This window comes from Ictidomys tridecemlineatus, chromosome 1, assembly GCF_052094955.1.
Source record: "Ictidomys tridecemlineatus isolate mIctTri1 chromosome 1, mIctTri1.hap1, whole genome shotgun sequence".
NCBI classification, from domain to species: Eukaryota; Metazoa; Chordata; class Mammalia; order Rodentia; family Sciuridae; genus Ictidomys; species Ictidomys tridecemlineatus.
In genome coordinates, this window is record NC_135477.1 from 60,442,334 (window position 1) to 60,463,151 (window position 20,818).

The 20,818-nt window shown below is 37.8% G+C and overlaps 1 protein-coding gene across 9 annotated transcripts in view; it reads left to right on the forward strand.

The window, feature by feature from the left end:
- Ank3 (ankyrin 3) overlaps positions 1-4,481 on the forward strand; it is a 632,006-nt gene extending 627,525 nt beyond the window's left edge. For all 9 annotated transcript variants that reach the window (XM_078041715.1, XM_078041675.1, XM_078041688.1 and 6 more), the window contains one exon: positions 1,301-4,481. The gene's annotated coding sequence lies outside the window, so the exon portion shown is untranslated. The remainder of the gene's footprint in view (positions 1-1,300) is intronic.
- Positions 4,482-20,818: the final 16,337 nt, after the last annotated feature.

The following is a 20,818-nucleotide window of genomic DNA, read 5'->3' on the forward strand; positions in this document are numbered from 1 at the left end:
TCCAGACCCACAGTGGGAAGATGAGGAAGTACTGTTCTAATGTATTTACATATGTGTCCTAGGTGATCCATCTAAAGAGAAACTTGTCTGGGGTAAGTCAACAACCTCAAAGTGGCTGGTAATACTCTCAGGCCCCCAAGAGAAGCAAAATTCTAAAGGTTCTTCTGAATCTGTGAAGAATAGTTTATTGTGTATATGGGAGTGAACAGGGTTATTCTTAAAATTGTTCTTACTCAGGATTTCTGTAGAGGCAGTCTTGTTCTCAGGCAAGTCTTCAAGTTTTTCAGTTATTTTTCACTGAGCCAGGAAAAATGACTATATATAGGAAGAACTTTGTTTCATGGAAAAAGATTCATACAAATAACAGTACTGCACCGAAGTATGGAAACCTCGCTGGGCACAATGGTGCATGCTTTTAATTCTACGTACTGAGGAAGCTGAGGCAGGAGGATTTTAAGTCCAAGGCCAACCTGGGCAACTTAGCAGGACCTTGTCTTAAAATAAAAAATGGGCTGGGATGTAGCTCAGTGCTTTCCTAGCACATGTGAGGCCCTGGGTTCAATCCTTGGTACAGGGACGGGGAAGTGAAAACCTCTGCCAAGAATGTTGATTTATTTTGACACATTAAGACCGGCCATAAAACATTGATGCTTTATGCAGGAATTCCAGTAAGACAAGACATTCTCAGTGGAGTCTCCACATAAAGTGCAAATGAAATTATCCCATCATAACTAATGCAGGCAAAGATGGGAACTGTATTCTTTGCAAAGGTAGAAATTAGTCTTTAATTTCCATGTGGAAAATATGAACTAATGAAATTGTTTCCCCTTTTTGAAAGATTAGTTGGATTTTAGGGGGTGAGGAATATATAAATCTACAAAAATGATGGAGATACTCCATATGCCTATCTCTTGGTGCCCAGACCTCATACGTTTTGATGTTTTTGGAGACATCAATGATCACCTCTCATCCACATCATTTTGGCTTTTGACTAAGTAGCCTGAGCTTCAGAGTCAGAACAAGGAGAGGGTCTTTCCAACACATTCTTAAAAATCACAACTACATAAGTAATTTTCTATGAAGATCAGGGGGCAAGGTTATTGCCTTCCAAGAGCTTTCTAGAACACCCTGCGGCCTTATCCTTTGAGGCATTTAGCAGGTAGCGTAACCACCCCTTTAGAAAAGAATGGGCCCTGGTTCTCTAACGTTTTCTACTGAATAGTAAGGAAGGCAAGTTTTGTTTGTTTTTAAAGGAAAGAAAGCTAAACTCACTAACGAATATCTGTCTCTTTCTCCACAGGATCATGTGTTTTTACTGCCAGGTAAAGAAATTCATGGAAGAAATATCAGAGGAAGTAAAAAATTTGCGGAGAAGGGTGTGTGTGTTTGCTGCTTCCACACATTAATGGCATGATTTTTTTATGCAAAAAGAAAACCAGAAAAAGAAAACAACTCATTTTAATTTAGCATGAGCCAATTTACAGAGCATGGAAATTCACTTTCATTTCCGGGATTGGCGCGTGTGCAATTAGCAATGCAGTGATACAAGAAGCCATGCTGTTAACAGTTTATCTCAAGTAATTTGGTGTCATTTACAAAAGGAAGAAATTCCTGCCGCCAGAAGAGACAGAAGGAGATGTAATGATCAAATCAAGTAGAAACACTAAAATTACTAAATCCACAACAGCTCGCCTTATTTTTCTTGGACCCAAACTGTCAGGGTATAAACACTATTTGTTTCTTTTTTAAAACATCAATAGTTTTGCTGTAAATAATAACACTGTAAAAATTCTAACAGATAGAATAAATGTTGATAAGGCACTGCCTCTTAGAACACAAACAGAATATTGCAAATGCATTTAACATAATAGGAGTCTCAAGTGACTTCACCCTAGAAGAGGAGGGAGGGATTCTGGGTGGGGGGGACTCTTCACCAACTCTTGTATATTAGCAATTATAATGTTTGTATATGCAAAACTGCTAGCTTGATTTTAAAAAGAAAAGCAAATCTTTAAAATCTGCTGCAAATTTAAATAATTCCCAAAATGAGGAATTCTGTAGTTCTGTGAAAAAATTTTTCTTCAGAATACTAATATTTTGATGCATGTGTATCACCTTATTTTGATTAAATCTTTTCCAATTTTGCAAACACTACAGTATACTGCAACACAGAAGATTTTATCTGTAAACACAAAGCCCTTCATCTAATATTTGTTGCTATTGCCAATTTTTCAATGAAATGACCTAAAAATAGAAAAAAAAAAAAAAAAGAACCTATGCAGTAGTTGCTTTAGGGGGTGGGGGGATGCTGTTAGTGCTTAAAAGGGGGAAATGCTTGCCGCTATAGAGGTGGACGGTGCTCATAAGAGGCCCCAGCTGGGGGGATTTAAAACGGACTGAACAGAAATCCTTAGCTAGTAGAATGGCAGCACGCTATAAAATTATTCCTGTATCGTGTACCAGCCATGAAATGTAGAAAACTTTCAGTAAGCCAATCATTTGTAACCATTCTAGCAGTGTCATATTAGGTTAATAAGGCTGCTGTGTTTAAAAGGGCATCTTTATTTGGGTTTTGGTGAAATTCTTTAATTTGTTGATGATTTCACATAAAATCAGCATTCACTGACACATAACTTTAATGACATATGTATGAAAAACCAGACACTGGATGACCTAGTCAATTATTTAAAGATAAAATAAATTGTGTTAAAACTCTTCACCTATCTGTGCTCTACAGTGTTCTTGTGTTCTCTGGCAAAAAGTAGTTATCTAAACCCTTGTCAACTGAATCCTGGCCACACCAATATACCTGTCCTATTTGCAGCTCTGTGGTCTTTACAGAGATGGTCTCCAACATTCAATTCTGCTCCGCAGACTTCCAGCTTATCTAAATACTGTGCATTTTGTGAAGGAACTAAGAATTAAAGATTAAATGACAAGTAATCTATTTGGGCTGCCTCCCAAAAGTGAGAAATTGGGTCAACTACAGACAACATGTCACAAAGTTGTAAACTGGCACATACAACCAGGAACCACCCTATCTACAGTGGCTTTTAGCCCATAAAGCAATTATTTTGTTTTTTAATTAATATTTGTTGCCAGTTCTAAGTTGGGAGGTTTCTCCTGATAACCCAAATTCCTAACTTCTCATGAAAAGCAAGATTTAGCAAGAATATTCAGAAGACCACTTATTGGGTCAAGTTGTCCCGACCCTCTCCAACCAGGTGTGTGGTATAAAGGTACTACATTCCCAAACCTAGCCTCACTTATTATATTTGTGGCTCCTAACTAATCTGAACATTGCTGGAGTTTTCAACCCACTCATTCCATGATTCTAAATTCTACAGGACCACGGGCCAGAGGCTGTTTTTAACTTACTCTAGCCCAGAGCCTGGCATGTAGTATTCATATTAACAGTAACCAATCATCAGTAAATTTGAGTGCTCACTATATGCCCTTTTCCATTCTAATTAAGTACATTCCAGTTATTAGCCCTCAGAATCATTTTATGAATTAGGTACTGTTTTTGATAATAGTAGTCCTCATAAGTAAAATGAGTACTTAGAGCCATTCAGCAATATCATATGTTGCCTGTCAAAGATGATCACCAAATGGAATGAATTCTTCCCAAAATGGATTCAATATCAACATAGAAGCATAGAGAAACTATTTTGTATTAAGAATGGAGCTAGACTACATTTGCATGGTGTTTCAAATAAACAAAACATGTCCTACCCTTCTGCCAAATCATCTTAGGATAGGCAAACTGACAACCCTGAAAGGTTAAAAACAAAACAACTTGTACCAAAACCTCTGCAAAACCTGGGTCCAAATACAGGTGTCTTCTACCTTTTCAGTGAAGAATTAATGATTGAAGGTGATTATCCTGAACTAGAAACTTGACATGTGCCTAAGTATTATGTGGTTATGTTTATATACCTAAAAATGATTTGAGATGTGTGATCAAGAGCTTAAGATCAAGAAAAAGTTCTTAAATTTACTCAGAAGTATCCAAAATAATAGGATTTTATTTGCATATATGTATATATATAATTTATATGTGTATACATGGACTGAATGGGGCATATGTTATATATTCCTAATAATAGTATTTGGCCTGCCAGCTTATAAAAATGTATTCAGGTTTTTTCTTTGACATTGCTGTAAAAAGGGAAAAAAAAGGACTGTGATTGATAAATGCCTGATATTTGCTGTTTTTCCATTTTCTATTCCTACCAAAATTACTGAGTTTGTTAAAGTATTACTATTGTTTTGCCAAATTATGGTACATACACTGTACAGGATCATTTCATCACAGGATCTACTTCACTGAACAGCCTAAGCAGCCAGCCTTTCCTCTGTAAATAAGGACTGCTTATCCTGCTTCATCTTGATGTTCCACCATGTTCATTTTAGTATTATCTTGGGGTACCATAAAGATTGAAGTTTTTCTCCATGGCAAATAAACAAAAAGAGTTGTTTGCTTGCCTTTGTTATTATGAGCATCAGCTGATGTTTGGTTGAACAACAAGGATATGTGAGAAGTCCAGAAGTAAATCACAGTAATGATAACTCATCCCAAAGTATCTGATGAAGCCAACAATCCCAAACTGATTTCTTATCTGGGTGAGTCTTGGTATTCTTGATTTGTTGAAGAGACCCTTATATTATTAAAAGGTATACAATTTCCTAATCATATGTTGCTTCTCTGTCATGAATTGATGATCAAATAATCTAGAAGTAAATATTTCCAAGATTGAGATTTGAACCAAATTTACAAGAGCCTTTTTTTTTTTAATTATAGTGGCAAAAGGCAGTGAGTGGTGTCACTTCTTCACTAAACAAAAACTAGAATAGATTTTAATGAGCATCCTTAGTAATAGGTCTGATAGCTTTTATTTCTTTAACAGGACTAAATGCTATATTTCAAAATAGGAAAAGCAGCATCTAGACTCAGAAGTAAATTTTGTGCCAAGTCTATCTTTAATGTGTGCTTACATCCAACTGAAATGAGCCTATGTTTGTCAAGTTGATGGAGGCTTTGTGCCGAGCACCAAATCAACCTAATTAAGGTTGATGACAATAAAAAACTAGAAGAATGGGTAGGTCTCTGTAAAATTGACAGAGGGCTAACTCTGTAAAGTGCATCTTGCAGTTGTGTGTAGTGGTTAAAGACTATGACAAAGAATTTCAGGCCAAGGATGTCATCTAAGAGTACTTCAAATTCAAGAAATAAGCAAATAAAAATTTTTGCTTCTCATGCACATGTACACACACAGAGAAAATAAAATTTAGCATTATATCTCAGAAATTAGCTCTTTCCCTGTTTGATTTCCCCCGACATCCTTGATTACCATTTCTCTTATGCCATTTAACTCAAGCAATGGCATATATCTGAGATCTGTGTGGAATTATAGACTTTCTAGCTTTTGAAAAGACTTGTGAGGTACGCCGGTCCCCACACTAGATTGTACACTCTCAGACACTTGTTTTGTCCTCTGCTACATCCATAGTGCAATACAGTAGTCCCCCGCTCCTGTCTGCAGTTTTGCTTTCCCAGTTTCAGTTACTCATGATCCACCCTGCTCTGAAATATTATAATGTATTATTATAAATGTTCTTTTATTACTTATTAATCCCTTACAGTACCTATTTTACAAATTAAACTTTATCATAAGCATTGATGAATAGGAAAAAATATAGAATGTATAAGGCTTAGTACTATTCATGGTTTGGGGAATCCACTGGGGGTCTTGAAGGAGCATATCCCCAATTGGTTAGAAAGGACTATTGTATCTAGAATCGTGCCTGAAACTTTATAGGTACTTGAAAAAATGTGTGATGAGTCCATAAATAAATGAATCTACAAACATCCAAAGACAAGGAACAGGATTAGGAAATGTTACCCTATATACCATTTTCTTTATAGACTCAACCAAATTGGAAAACATGGCTTCAATTCTAATGATTCATTCACCAAGGCCTAACTTGTGTCATCATTCCTCACTAGCCCATTTTAGATATATAACCCCCATTTAGCCAAGAAGTCCTAAATAATTGGGTTGAAAGTATAAGTGCCTTATGAGCAAATGGCACACAAGTCATGTTCCTAAAGTGGGCATCCTTTGCATGTGGAGTCCCATCTTTATCAACCAACCATTGAGAAACTAGACAAGAATGTGGAACCTCCACATTATCTCTGTAAACGTCAACTTAGTAAGAGCAAACTGAAAACAACTAAGATATTTCTGGGTTGCTAAGGACCAGAGAGTTCAGAAATTACATCCTGGAGTCCCTTGGGACTCCTCTGGCCTACAGAGATGTTTTCGATTGAAGTACACAGAGTTGAAAAAATAATGAACATGCCAAGGGTGGTGGCTCATACATTTAATCCTAGCTATTCTGGAGGCTGGTTCAGGAGGATAACAAGTTTGAGTCCAGTCTCAGCAATTTAGAAAAGCCTGGTTTCAAAAAATAAACACACACATCTTAAAGAGTTGGAGATGTATCTCAATAATAGAGCCCCCTGAATTCAATCCCTTGAACAGCAAAATTTTATTTTTCAATCAGGAGAGTGTTTTAGGTGAAAATTTGGATTTCGAGTTCTCTTTAAATTCTGAAGATGTAACAATGCTGTTTTCTGAAATTGTTTATGGCAACTATCACTTAAAGGCAAAGCTACAACAGCCACCTTTGAACAGCCATGTGTTTGTCTACCCTAGTTCCCTCTTCCTCCTTTCCCCAGTACTCCCGAACCCAACTATTCTATTCATTTATACTCCCAGTCTATTTGATGTGATTGAAGGAAAAAGATAGAAAATTGATGCCATTCTGCTTAGAATTTGTTTTAGCAAGCTAAATATCTACCTTATTTCTCTCCCATCTCTCTCAATGCCAATAGAAGATGGAATAACTAACTGAGAAAAGAAAGATGAATCATGTGGTTCCCCAAATGCATTTCTCCCTCCCTTCATCCCATTCCTCAGAAGGTATTCAGTGCCTACCACTTTTCAGATGCTGTCTTAGGCAAGAGATACATCAGTTCCCACAACCTTCAAAATGGCAAGAATACAAACGGCCTCTGTGTGAAATCTAAATCTAGGACTCTTCAGAAAGGGAATCCCTAGAACGACTGGAGGAAACAAACTACTATAGCACATCATATGTGATGCACTTTATGTGATGCAAGCTGATCTTACCACCAGAGATTCTGGATTTAGGTGAAACCAATTGAAAATTTGAATTCATGCACAATGTTCTCCTTCCATCCATCAAGTCCCACAAAGCTCAGACCTCTCCGCAAAGTTTCCCCTGCTGATGCTAACCCACATTGGTAGCTCAGGTAAATTAAATGAATTCTCCACAACTCAACACTCTATTCCACATCCCAGATAGTTTCTCTGGTAGTTTCCTTGCTCTTTAAGAAGAAGGCCTATTTTCCAGTCCCAAAAGCAGAGCTTGGTAGAGTAATAATATTCAGTTTTGCATGCCTAGTCTCTACTTGTTCTCAATAGTAAAGCCTCACCAGACATCTATTATGCTGTAATGCATACTTGACAGCTCATTTGGGGCACACTTTACCGCCTGGTAGTCATGCTTGGTGCACTGAAAAACAGAGCTAGAGCTCCCACAGACTGTCTTGCTAACACTGGTACAGTGGTTATTATGCCTTCCCCAGGAATAATCTGAAGCAAGAAGTACAGGGTATCTAAGGAAAAAAAATGAAACATTAACCCATTTAAAGATGTGGCTCTCAAAAACAAACTGTCACAGTGGCAACAGTTGTGGCACAATGAGCTTTAGAGCAGCTCTCCTGCTTCTGGCTATGCTTAAATTGAATTCTCAAGTTCCAGAGGGCAGAGTGGTCACACTTCTGTGTATGGAGATCACACAAATCATCCAAAACAAAAGAGTCTGTAGGCCACACTATACATAAATATCAAGAGCCTCTTCCTAAGGGTGGATTACACATCCAGTTCTCTTGCTTTCTCCTTTGCCAAAGAACTTGCTTAGGACAAGGAAGTGAGGGCAGATAGAGTTGGTTGCTTTATTCATGCTCTTTTTCCTCCTACTTCAACACCAGTTATATTCTAAAGGTATTGCCCCATGACATGAAGCTGAGGTGAAAGATGATGTGGAAGAGAACCACATTCATCCCACAGTGAACATGCAATGTGAGCAAGAAATAAATCATTCCTATAAGCCACAAGGATGTTTCAGTTGTAACTGTGATATAACCTCTCTCCCAGTTAATATGCCTGTCAGGTATAAAACATTAAGGCATGATGGGTATTGGGGAAGTACATTCTCTTTCTAATGGGGCTGCCTTGTGGCATAATACAAACTACTTCTGCAAGATTTCCAAGTTTTTAAAATGTTGGTAACTATTTAAATTCTTCCCCCAATAATATTTTTGGGCCAAATAAAATATGCCTATGGGTCTCCAGTTTTCAAGCTCTGCTACCAGCTCTTGGAATTTTCAGAGTGCACATTTATGAATCATGCTATACAAATTTATTGATGTGAAGTTTTTAATCTACACTGTGAAGCTCATATGTATAAGCAAGTCAGTCAGTTCCTAAGAACATCTGCTGGATGTACTTCAGCACAACATGGTTATTCTCTTTGCACCATTGCAAACTCTGAAACTCTAAAGGAGTCGCTTAGATTTACTCACATTTTATTGTATTTTACTAAAGACAGGATGTCTATTTTCATATCTCATCCAACTCCTGTGTGCCTCTATAACCACACTGCATGACATCTTATACCTGTCTCTCACTACAATAGACCGGTGATAATGTCCATGGGCTGGTCTAAGAAAATCGTGTTATCTGTAGTGAGATAAGAAACCTGAATCAGAATTAAATCAACACTGTTACCAAGCAGTTCAGGTAACTTTTTTATAAAAAATAGTAAGGCTTTCTTGAGAAGAAAGTGGCACACAAATTTACAATGGAATACCAAAGGGTGGTATACAGATTAGCAATCTGGTACCAATACTTTCTCTTGTTACAGATTAGTGTTCTGTATAACACAGCTCTAGCTACACTAGTTTCCCTTCTGTTACTTAAGAATAAGTCCCTTGTCAGCTTATCCCATCCCATTTGTACCTTCTATCCCTTCTACCAGAGAGACTCATCTCAATCTCAAATGTCAACTTTTCAGGTGTTCCGTGGATACCTTCTCCAATATATCTTTACCCCTCCCAAACACACACACACAAACACACACACACACACACACACACAATTACACACACACACAATTACACTCTATGATATCCCATTTTTATTTCCTTCATAGCATTTATCACTATAATCATCTTGTTCATTTATATGCTTATTTTCATCCTTCTTATTCATTGCAATATCTGCAGCATTTAGTATAGGGCTTAGAATAATAATCACTCAAACATATGTTGAATAAATAAATGAGGGATGGAATAAAGCAAAAAATAAGTATGGTTTAGGATAAGTATAGTGAAAGTCAAGGAAAACCAGACACATCTTTAGTGACTCACTGTAAAGTATCAAAAAGACTTCAGTTTGCCTTTGAGGGTTGCTAAGCATCCACCCCCAATGAAGACTTGCTGAGAAGTGCTTTATAATTCAACTCCCCCTCCACAGCATTTCATGAGAGCTTTGTTACCAACTGTCAGGTATTATCGTGGTATTTTTCCATCTTGTACCAAGGACATGTGATGGAAAGGTTGTTAAAGTCATCTGGTATGTGTCATAGCATCAGATCTTCAAACGCCTCTCTTAATTGCCCATGCACAACAGAGTCCCTGCTAAATTGGTGCTAGAAAAATAAGCCATCTTTCTAGATGAATGAAAACCTTACGGGTGGATCAGGAACAGAAAACATCTACTCAAGTAGCCAGAGTGTCTACATTGTATAATAGTTGCAAAATTTCTTACCCTGGGAAGGGGGACCAACCCATAATTGCAATTTATACTCTTCCAGCTTCACAAAGCTAAAAAATCAAATCCTGTGGAACCTGGAACACAGCATTATAAAGGGAAAGAGAACAGAAACTTAAAAGCATATGTCACAACCAAAAAGCTGTAACAAACAATTATGGTGCAGAAACAGGCCCAGAATTGTCAACTCATATTTTTTCATAAGAAGCTGAAAATTTGCACACAGGGAAGAAACGGGTATATATCAAATTCCACTCAAGTGCTATTTAGTTCACACTTTGTTCAAGGAACCATCCTAAATATTTATATATGTCCAAGATACATCTAGTTATTGAAAATAAGAAACTAGAACTGGGACCTATGAGCTCAAAAGCACCCCCACTTTTGTCACTAGAGCTTGAACCCAGGGGTTCTTAACCACTGAGCTGCATCTCCAGCCCATTAAGGGCTTTGCTAAATTGCTAAGGCTACCTTTGAACTTGCAATCCTCCTGCCTCAGCCTCCCGAGCTGCTGGGATTACGAGCATAATTCCGTCATTTTTTTTTTTTTTTATTGTGGTAAAATAGGCATAACAATTTCAACCATTTTAAAGTATAAACCAGTAACATTAAATACATTCACAATGTTGTGCAACCATCATCATTATCTATTTCCAGGGTAATTTCATCATCCCAAATGGAAACTCTAATTATTAAACTGTTCCCCATTATTCCCTGCTCCTGGCCTCACAACTTCTATTTTACTTCTGCCTACAAATTCGCTATAGGTGGAATCATACAATGTCAGTCCTTTGGTGTTTGGAGTATTTCATTTAATATAATGTTTTCAAGGTTCATCTATATAGTGTAGCATGTAACAAATTCATTCCTAGCCAGGCATGGTGGCACACATCCCTATGATCCCAGCTACTTGGGATGAGGAGGCGGGAAGATGGCAAGTTTCAGCCCAGCCCAGGAAATTTAATGAAGCTTTGTCTTGAAATAAAAAACCCAAAGAGGGCTGAGACTTGAGCAATGAGTTGGATTTTCCTATGTGGAGGAAAGAGGCTGAGGCAAAAGGAACAAAGCCTAGAAGAATACATTCCAAGAAGCATGAACAATATATATATATATATATTTTTTTGGTCACAACTGGAGAAGAAAGAATAGGAGGAAAGAATGGAAGAGAAGAATATTTAGGGTTGGTCAAGAAGATCAAACCCTGCTTTAAGCAGCCAACCTGTTGATCATATCTTAAGTTTTTCCACCTCAGCTTATTTGAGAACAGTAGGTACTCAAACAAATGCAAGACTGTTTAATATACTGGAATCACCATACAAGATTCTAAGGATTGGAAAGCCAAGACTATACTCAAAATGTGTTTGAGTTACCTAGGAATATACCTGGCCATCAGGACTTCTTTTGGGTCATATACCCTAGGAACCAATTTTTACATAACATTAACAAAGCAATTTCTTAACATTCCTTCAAATAAGTCGAGCATGCTTTTAGCTAAGAGCATTTTATAACCATTCCCATAAAGATTTTTTTAAGACCTTGAACAAGCCATTTGTGCAATTTAAAAGCTAATCAAGATCAAATGCAGACCAAGAAACAACTGCTTCTGGGACCAGAACTGCTGAGTGACCGACACAAGGGAAGCAACACGAGCAAAATGGGACCCAGAGAAGTGACGCTTTTGTTGTCCCACAGTCAGCTTGTGGCAGAATCTACAACTTGCATCTTATACCACAATTTACTGCCTCCAAGTTGGTTGATAGATCAACCTGAAAAGTTAGTCTAAAAAGGCATCCGCTCCAGTGGGGTTCCTATGAGGCTTTCCTTATGACCGAAGGGGGGGTGGGACAGGACACCAAAATATTCTCACAAGAATTTGGGGGGCCTTATTTAAAAAAAAATGCTTGAAACATTTAACCTTTTTGTTCATTCTCTCTTGTCTCTTCCCACCTCTTTGGGCCACTGGACCCTTCTCCCACCTATACTTTTACTACTGAGATAGACCCAAAACTCCTTGAGTGATCTCATCTCTTCTCAGACTTTAGTAAATACTGTTTTGATTGTTTTCAGATCATTATCTCCTCCTAGTTCTCTGTCCTGAGCTTAAAAATTCACATATCAGCAGTCTGCTAGCCTCTCTGCTCAACACCTCAAACTCCTCATGTCCAGAAGTGAACATCTGCCCATCCCTTCAAAGAAAGTCAGCTCAGGTGTCATTCTGTGTGAATAACATCTTCATTCATCCCTTGCCCAGATCAGACACCAGAAGAACATCAACTACTACCACTTCCTCAAAAATCATCCACTTAAAAAGAAAACAAATAGCCCCTTCATTGGTCTGCTCAACTATCTCCATTCACACAACCACTGCCTTAGACCCCCACTCTTCATCTAGATAACTGCAACCACCTCTTAACTGGAATTCCCTCCTCTAACCCTTGAAGACAGCATGATAGCTCCTTAAAAATCTCTCAGATCATGTTATTCCCCTATATAGAACCCTATTACTTGCCTTCAGACTAAAGAACAAGCTTCTTTCAAGGTCAAATAAAGATTCACTGTGAGAACTTGGACAAGTTACTTAACATCTTTGAACTTCAGTTTCCTTAACTATAAAAATTGAGTTGAACAGAGTGGAGGTTTCACTAATCCTGATCTTCTGGGTGGGAGGAAGGGAAACAACTCCATGGGGATAACAATCAACACTGAGGAGCCCAGTGTAATGCTTGCTCTGCACAGCCGTCAAGATTCTGTATGGGCCTACTCAGCCAAAAATGAAAGTAGTTTTCAAAACAGGCCCAGTGTTTAGACATTAAGGAGAGTTTCATGTGCATACTTGCTTTTCTGTAGTTTGCATCATGTTGTACTAGTTGTATGACCTAAGGTAATTTACTTAACCTTTATGTTTCTTCATTTGGCAAATAGAGGTGATAGTTTTACCAACCACAGACAGTGTAAATGAGATCATCTACATAAAGCACTTCAAAAAGTCTGACACATAGTAAGCACTCCATAAATGTTACCTACTTTTTATTATTTTCGTAGTGGTAGATTACACTTGGATGTAAAACAAAGGAAAATGCCTTTCTGGGGTCTCATGGCTTACAAGTAGTAATGCAGGTAAAAGGCTTGTGACATAAACTTCCATGGTCTAGGATGCAACTTTCTGCTGCAGAGGTCAAGGAATACCCTCTCTGGGATTCTGCACTTCAGTCCCACCGCTATTTCCTTCTGGTACCTCAGGCTTCAGTAGCCTTCTCTCTCCCACCCTCACCCCTGGACAAATGGTCTCAATACCCAGCCCAGAGATAAGAAGTAAGCAACCTGTCCAAGAACTCTAAAATATCCTGTCCTCAATATGCAGTCTTATACCTCTCTAAAGCTAACCATTGACTCCTCCAATGCAGAAAGTTACCTCTCAACACAATAATCTCTAACCTCATTCTTGCTTATCCAAATCCACGTCCTCAGCTCCAGGGGAAAAAAAATTATTTTTGTTGTTCAGATGAATAAACTATTTCTGCCTGGGGTGGGAAGTGGGGGGTGAATCATGGGAAAATTCTATCTATGAGTTAAGCTCAAAGTTATACTAGCAGATTAAAATAAAGAGCTTTTGGTTCTTGATCTCTTCATCATTCCAAATTAAAGTTCAAAGCTTACCAAGTCATAAACAAAGAATGAATTTCCTAAAAAAAAGTAAAAAAAAGGATTTTAGAATGTAGCCTCATCTGAAAGAGACGCAGGCTGGCTAGACAAGAATCCAAACCAGGAACATGCCGAGTTACAGGTACGTGTAAGAGACCATGCCACTCTAAACATTTGTGATTTCATATGTCAAAGGTAAGGCTGGCAACCATATGCCAGAGGCTTTTGAAAGTAAGCTAGAGGCAAAACAGTTTGGCAACCAGGCAGTTGATAGAAGGTGAATCAGGCAAGGCACAGTGTGGTGTGCCTTGAATCCCAGAATTTGACCTAGGTTCAAATTTTGACTCTGATCTTAATCCCAGTAGCTCAGGAGGCTGAGGCAGGAGAATTGCAAGTTCAAAGCCAGCCTCAGCAATTTAACAAGGCCCAGCAAGTTAGCAAGGATCTGTCTCACAAACTAAAAAATAAAAAGGGCTGGGGACTTAGCTCAATGCTAAAGTATAAAGTACCCCTGGGTTCAATCTCCAGTACAAAAAAAAAAAAAAAAAAAGGCAGTGGTAGGGGAGAAAAAGAAAGGGAAAAGAAAGGGAAAATGTGAATCAAGGAAATTCAAATAAGGATTGTTGTCAAATGCTTTTCCTGATGCTTGGGCCCATTTCTACTACACCACCTACAAATGAGGCAGTGTTCACTCTGGGAACATCTTAATTAAAGGCACCAATCACCCAAGACACAAATCCTTTGCAAAGTGCCAAGTACCTCAATAACATAGCAATACCATCAAAAAAAAAAAATCATCCTATCAACAGTGTAGGGTGGCTGTGAGTCATCATAAATAACTGGAAGCCTGTTTTACAAATGTCTATTATCATGGCCAAGGGACTAGCAATTTTAATTTTAGTGCTTTGTTGCCTTGTTATCTTGTAACCAATAGAAAAAAAGAAGAAACATTACTTTTTTTTCCAAATTTCTTTAGTTTTTCTGTTTTGTTTTTGTTTTTTTGTTTTTGTTTTTTGTTTTTTCTGTTTAAAAACAGTTTGACATGATATAAGTACTGGTTAAGAAAGGTTGTCCAAGTATCATGAAATTCTCTGGAAGACATCAAGCAAGTAGAAACAGGATGAACAAGTGGAATGGTCTCAGGCTTCTCAGTGTGACAAACCTGGGTTCAAATTCTGACTCTGATCTTAGGTATTTTACCACATGTAGATGGAATACTAACCCCCACCCTACATGGCAACTTGAGAATTCAAGATAATGTATGAAAAAATTCTTGTCCAGTAACTAGTACATAACTGGTGTTCACTGTGCTGGTTATTCTCATTTTATTTGCAAACAAAATTTTGAATACGAATTAAATTATTATGGCCCTGACAGGTTGAACACCATGCAGATATAGAAAAAGAATCATTTTAAAGGTTCTTTGCGCTGTGGCAAAAATGCAGTATGGTGGGTACAAATAAAAGGCATATAAGAGGAAAAGAGAGCAAATGGATTATAAATCAAAAACAATCTCTAAACATGTTTCACTATAATTGCTCTAAAGACATGTTTCACATTGCTTATGGGGAAATGAAATGGTGAAAAAAATAAAAATAAAGGCTTAAAATTCACATTGTAGACATATAAAACTGAAAATGTCTGCCTTTACCTCTTCCACCAAAGGGTGGGGAGTAAAGCCTGTTTGTCTTAGATAATACATAATGCTTCAGATAGTTCATTATTAAGTACATTTTATTGACTTCTAAAATGAGCTCTGTGGGTTGGTATTAGCTAAGAAGTATGTTTATTTCCTGTACTATAGCAGAGAGAGTGATTTTAAGTACATTTGTATCCCTCTATTTGTTGAAAATCCCAAATGTCCTGTTGTCATGGAAATGTATTCTGTAAGCATCACATTAGGCTTGTTTGCACTCTGTGCAGAGATTTCCAGTAGGTCACACCTGCCAATCCCCTGAAGAAGGAAGCTGATTATTCAGGATTTAGAGACAGTACAAGCATCTAGCATAATTAACCCAGTGGCTTGGACTGGAATGTAGCTGAAAGGAGGTACTGATGGCTAATGACAGAAAGAGAAAAGGAGAAGAATAAAATCAAAGAGTGAGGAGGGCTTGGGTAAGAAGTAAAAGAGACTGCACTGTTTTCTCTCTATACTTTTCTAATACAGGTAAGAAATGTTTGCCAGTACTTGGTTGAAAACAAAAGAAACTCACCTGGCCAACATGAACAGGAAGGGAGTTTACAGAAAGAATGCCAAGCAGCTCACAGGATCCTGGGAGAGGCTGGAGCTTTGGAAAACAGGCACAAATCAATAGCAGCTGGAGGGTGGAATTAGAGGCTGGGTCATGGCACCAAACCCTGCAACTACCAAGAACATTCAATGGCATTACTAGGGGGCAGTGGTCTGGACTCCAAATTATCCTTGCTTTTTTGTGACACTCAGTCTAGACACAAAAAACCTTAGGTGGGAAGATATGACATGGTAAGGTCAGGTTGTGTCCTAGTGGCCAGGGGCAAGAGGATCTAGCCTTTCCAACTTCTACAGTTGGAGGTAGAACTCTCACATCCTACAAGACTCACCAAAAACAAGGCTGGAATGTTCAGTAGTCCCCAAAGTGCAAAGGTATCCCAATAGCTGGGCATAGTGGCACATGCCTCTCATCCCAGAAACTCAGGAGGCTGAAGCAGGAGTAAATTCAAGGTCAACCTTGGCAACTAAGCAAGAGCCTGTCTCAAATATTTTTTAAAAAGGACTGGGGACATAGTCAATGTAAAGTACCTCTGGGTTCAATCTCTAATACACAACCCCCCACCAAAAAAAAGCAAATATCTCACAGAACATAGTGTTTATGGTTCTTCAGAAAAAAATATACACACTAATAAAAAAAGACACAGATTCAATGGATTGTTAAAACAAAACAATGAAACCTAGAGGTCATAGAAAAAGGCCAAAAAGACCTTAGTAGGCTAGAGCAGAAGAGCCTTAGAAGAAAACATTTTTTCCTATTATTTCTGTTATCCTTTTTCCTCCCACATTCTTATTCCTATGTTCCTCCCCACATCTGTTTGGATGTATTTTCTCCAACTCTCAGTGTGAAAAGGTATTTTTTAAAAAAGGTATTCTCAACTCATAGATTTTCAAGAACATGTTCTTCAGCGTTTCCAGGTCAGTTTTCTTGTGGTTTACATATAAAAGTTTACTTGTATACAACGTTGAAAATTCTCATGATACTGGCCAGGGCACTAAAGCAAAATGCCCCAGTCTGTTCCAGAAGTAAAAAGGGACTGAAGCCAATGCTGTGACACTCAGTCTAGAGAACCTTAGCCTCAGTCATCCAAAATCCGTATTCTAGTCCAAGGCTTTTCCTCTCAGGAAAATGACCACAGGAAACACACCTGATCCTCCATCTCAGTACTCAAAGTAGCTGGAGTAACAAAAGACTAGTTAAAGGGCTTCTGGACAAGCCTGTAATTCATTCAGCCATTCAGCCATCTACTTATTCTGTGAGTACTTACTGTGTGATAAATATAGTCAATAAGATACAAAAGTTACTTCCCTCAAGAAGCTTACAAATGTATAGGAAGGTAACAAACTGTGTGAAGCAGCAATTTACTTGTGCTGGGTGGTGGAGCCTATTGCTCAGGGCAAGTCCTACCAAATGCTTTCAGGTTGGTGAGGGGAGAGGGAGGCATAACTGTAAATAAGGAATTGAAATACAGGGCACTGTATGCAATAAAGTATGGACAAATAAGCACAAGAATTAGAAAGTAGTGTGTTCTTTTCAGAGTGGGATGACAGAGGTGTTAAAGAGAGTTTCCAAGAGCACATGATGCCTGAAAAGGATTTTGAAAAAGCAAAGAAGATCCCCAGGCAAAGAAGTGGGAGAAGGGCATCTCAGGAAAAGTATGAATATAAATGTGTGTAGGATGGAAATTTTCAGTGTAAGATGGGATCTACAGGGTCTATAATGTGATAGAAGTCCAAAGAGAAGCAGGGAAGAAATGAGGCTAGAGTTTGCTAGCCACCCCTTTATGTTAAAAACACTAGCAAAACTAGGGATAACAGGAACATATCTCAACATCATAAAGGTTGTCTATGCTAAATCTCAGGTCAACATCATTCTAAATGGAGAAAAATTGAAGGCATTCTCTCTAAAAACTGGAACAAGACAGGGATGCCCTCTTTCGCCACTTCTATTTAACATAGTTCTTGAAACACTAGCCAGAGATATTAGACAAAGGAAATCAAAGGGATGTTTATAGGAAAAGAAGAATTTAAATTAGCACTATTTGCTGATGATATGATTCTATACTTAGAAGACTCAAAAAACTCCACCAGAAAACTTCTAGAACTAGTAAGTGAATTCATCAAAGTAGCAGGATATGAAATCAACACCCATAAATCAAAGGTATTTCTATATATCAGTGACAAAGCCTCTGAGAAGGAAATGAGGAAAACTACCCCATTCACAATAACCTCAAAAAAATAAATAAAATACTTGGGAATCAATGAAAGAGGTGAAAGATCTTTTCCATGAAAACTACAGAACCCTAAAGAAAACTACAGAACCTTAAGAAGATGGAAAGGTCTACCTTGCTCTCAGACAGGCAGAATTAATATTATCAAAGTGACCATACTTTACAGATTTAATGCAATTCTGATCAAAATCCCAATGGCATTCCTCATAGAAATAGAAAAAGCAATCATGAAATTCATCTGGAAAAATAAGACTCCGAATAGCTAAAGCAATCCTTAGCAGGAAGAGAGAAGCAAGTGGCATCACTATACCAGAACTTAAACTATATTATAGAGCAATAATAACAAAACAGCATGGTATTGGCACCAAAACAGACTGGTACACCAATGGTACAGAATAGAGGACACCAAGACTAACCCACAAAATTACAATTATCTTATATTAGACAAAGGTGCCAAAAACGTGCATTGGAGAAAAGATAGTATCTTCAACAAATGGTGCTGGAAAAACTGGAAATCCATATGCAACAAAAGAAATTAAACCCCTCTCTCTCATCATGCTTAAAACTTAACACAAAATGGATCAAGGACCTAGGAATTAAACCAGAGACTCTGTGCCTAATAGAAGAAAAAGTAGGTCCTAATCTTCATCATGTGAGATTAGGCCCCAACTTCCTTAATAAGACTCCTATAGTGCAAGAATTAAAACCAAGAATCAATAAATGGAATGGACTTAAACTAAAAAGTTTCTTCTCAGCAAAACAAACAATCTGTGATGTGAACAGAGAGCCTACATCCTGGAAGCAAATTTTTACCCCTCATACAGATAGAGCACTAATCTCTAGGGTATATAAAGAACTCAAAAAGCTAATTGAAAAAATAACCCAATCAACAAATGGGCCAAGGACATGAACAGACACTTCTCAGAAGAGGATATATAATCAATCAACAAATATATGAAAAAATGTTTATCATCTCTAGCAATTAGAGAAATGCAAATCAAAACTACTCTAAGATATCATCTCACTCCAGTCAAAATGGCAGCTATTATGAAGACAGACAACAATAAGTGTTGGCGAGGATGTAGGGGAAAAGATACACTCATACATTGCTGGTGTGACTGCAAATTGGTGCAGCCAATATGGAAAGCAGAATGGAGATTCCTTGGAAAACTTGGAATGGAACCACCATTTGACCCAGCTCTCTCTCTCCTTAGACTATACAAAAAGGATTTAAAAAACAGCAAACTACAGGGACACAGCCACTTCGATGTTTACAGCAGTACAATTCACAAAGCTAAACTGTGGAGCCAACCTAGATGCCCTTCAGTGGATGAATGGATTAAAAAATGTGGCATATATACACAATGGAATTTTACTCAGCAATAAAAGAGAATAAAATCATGGCATTTGCAGGTAAATAGATGATGTTGGAGAAAATAATGCTAAGTGAAGTTAGCCAATTCCAAAACAACAAATGCCGAATGTTTTCTCTGATATAAGGAGGCTGACTCATAGTGGGGTAGGAAGGGGAAACATGGGAGGAATAGATGAATTCTAGATAGGGAAGAGGGGAGGGAGGGAAAGGGAGGGGCAGGGGATTAGCAAGGATGGTGGAATGAGATTAACATAATTATTCAAAGTACATGTATGAAGACTCGAAAGGGTGTCAACATACTTTATATACAACCAGAGATATGAAAAATTGTGGTATATATGTATAGTAAGAATTGTAATGTAAAAAAAGTACATGTATAAAGACATGAATTGGCATGAACATACTTTATATATAAAGATACGAAAAATTGTGCTGTATATGAGTAATAAGAATTGTAATGCATTCCACTGTCATGTATTTAAAAAAAATAAAATCAATTAAAAAAAGAGCATGCTAGGGCTAATAATGGCAGAGCTATTACAGGTAAGTGGGGAACAACAGAAGGGATTCAATCAGGGAACTAAGAGGATCTGGATCAATTTGCCATCATACAAAGCACAGTTCATATGGTGACTATTTGAAGACCCTGAATGAGGCGAAAAAAATGGTGACCATTAGGTTTATGATGAGAAGAGGCCACTGGCTTGGTCAATAAGCCCTGGTGCCACATTCATAGCAAGAACAGGGATAAAGATGATCACCTGTAACACATCAACACAGCAGAAGCAAAAAAAGCAGATGTCAATCTTTAAGATAAGATCCAGACCCTAAAGACAGTCGAGTATTGAAATACCTATGCATAAAATGTTAAGTCAAAGAATGAAGCTCCTAAGTTGAACTTATGAAGCTAAATATTTTCTGCTTGGTATTGAGAAGATTTAGATGGTCATGACTGCCTGTCAATGGCCAAGTACCTTCTAGAACCATACTGATGACTATCAGTGCCATCATATGTTTGTAGGCAATAATGAGAAGTAAGGAATCCTTTACATCTCCAACTCAAATTAATGAGCAGGAGTTCAACAAAAATATCTGATCAGTTCTGGTTCTCACAAGACTTTTAGTATGGTACTAGGAAATTATTAAATGAATGAATAAATGGCATTCTATTATACTAAAGAAAGATTGGTTGACATGTATTCAAATTTAATTTGAGGGGAAAAAACTAACGCTGAATTTCCTGGATTTTAGTTTAAAAAATGTATGGTTTGGGGCTGGGGATGTGGCTCAAGCGGAAGCGCACTCGCTTGTCATGCATGTGGCCCGGGTTCGATCATCAGCACCACATACAAAGATGTTGTGTCCGCCAAAAACTAAAAAAAAAAATATTAAAATT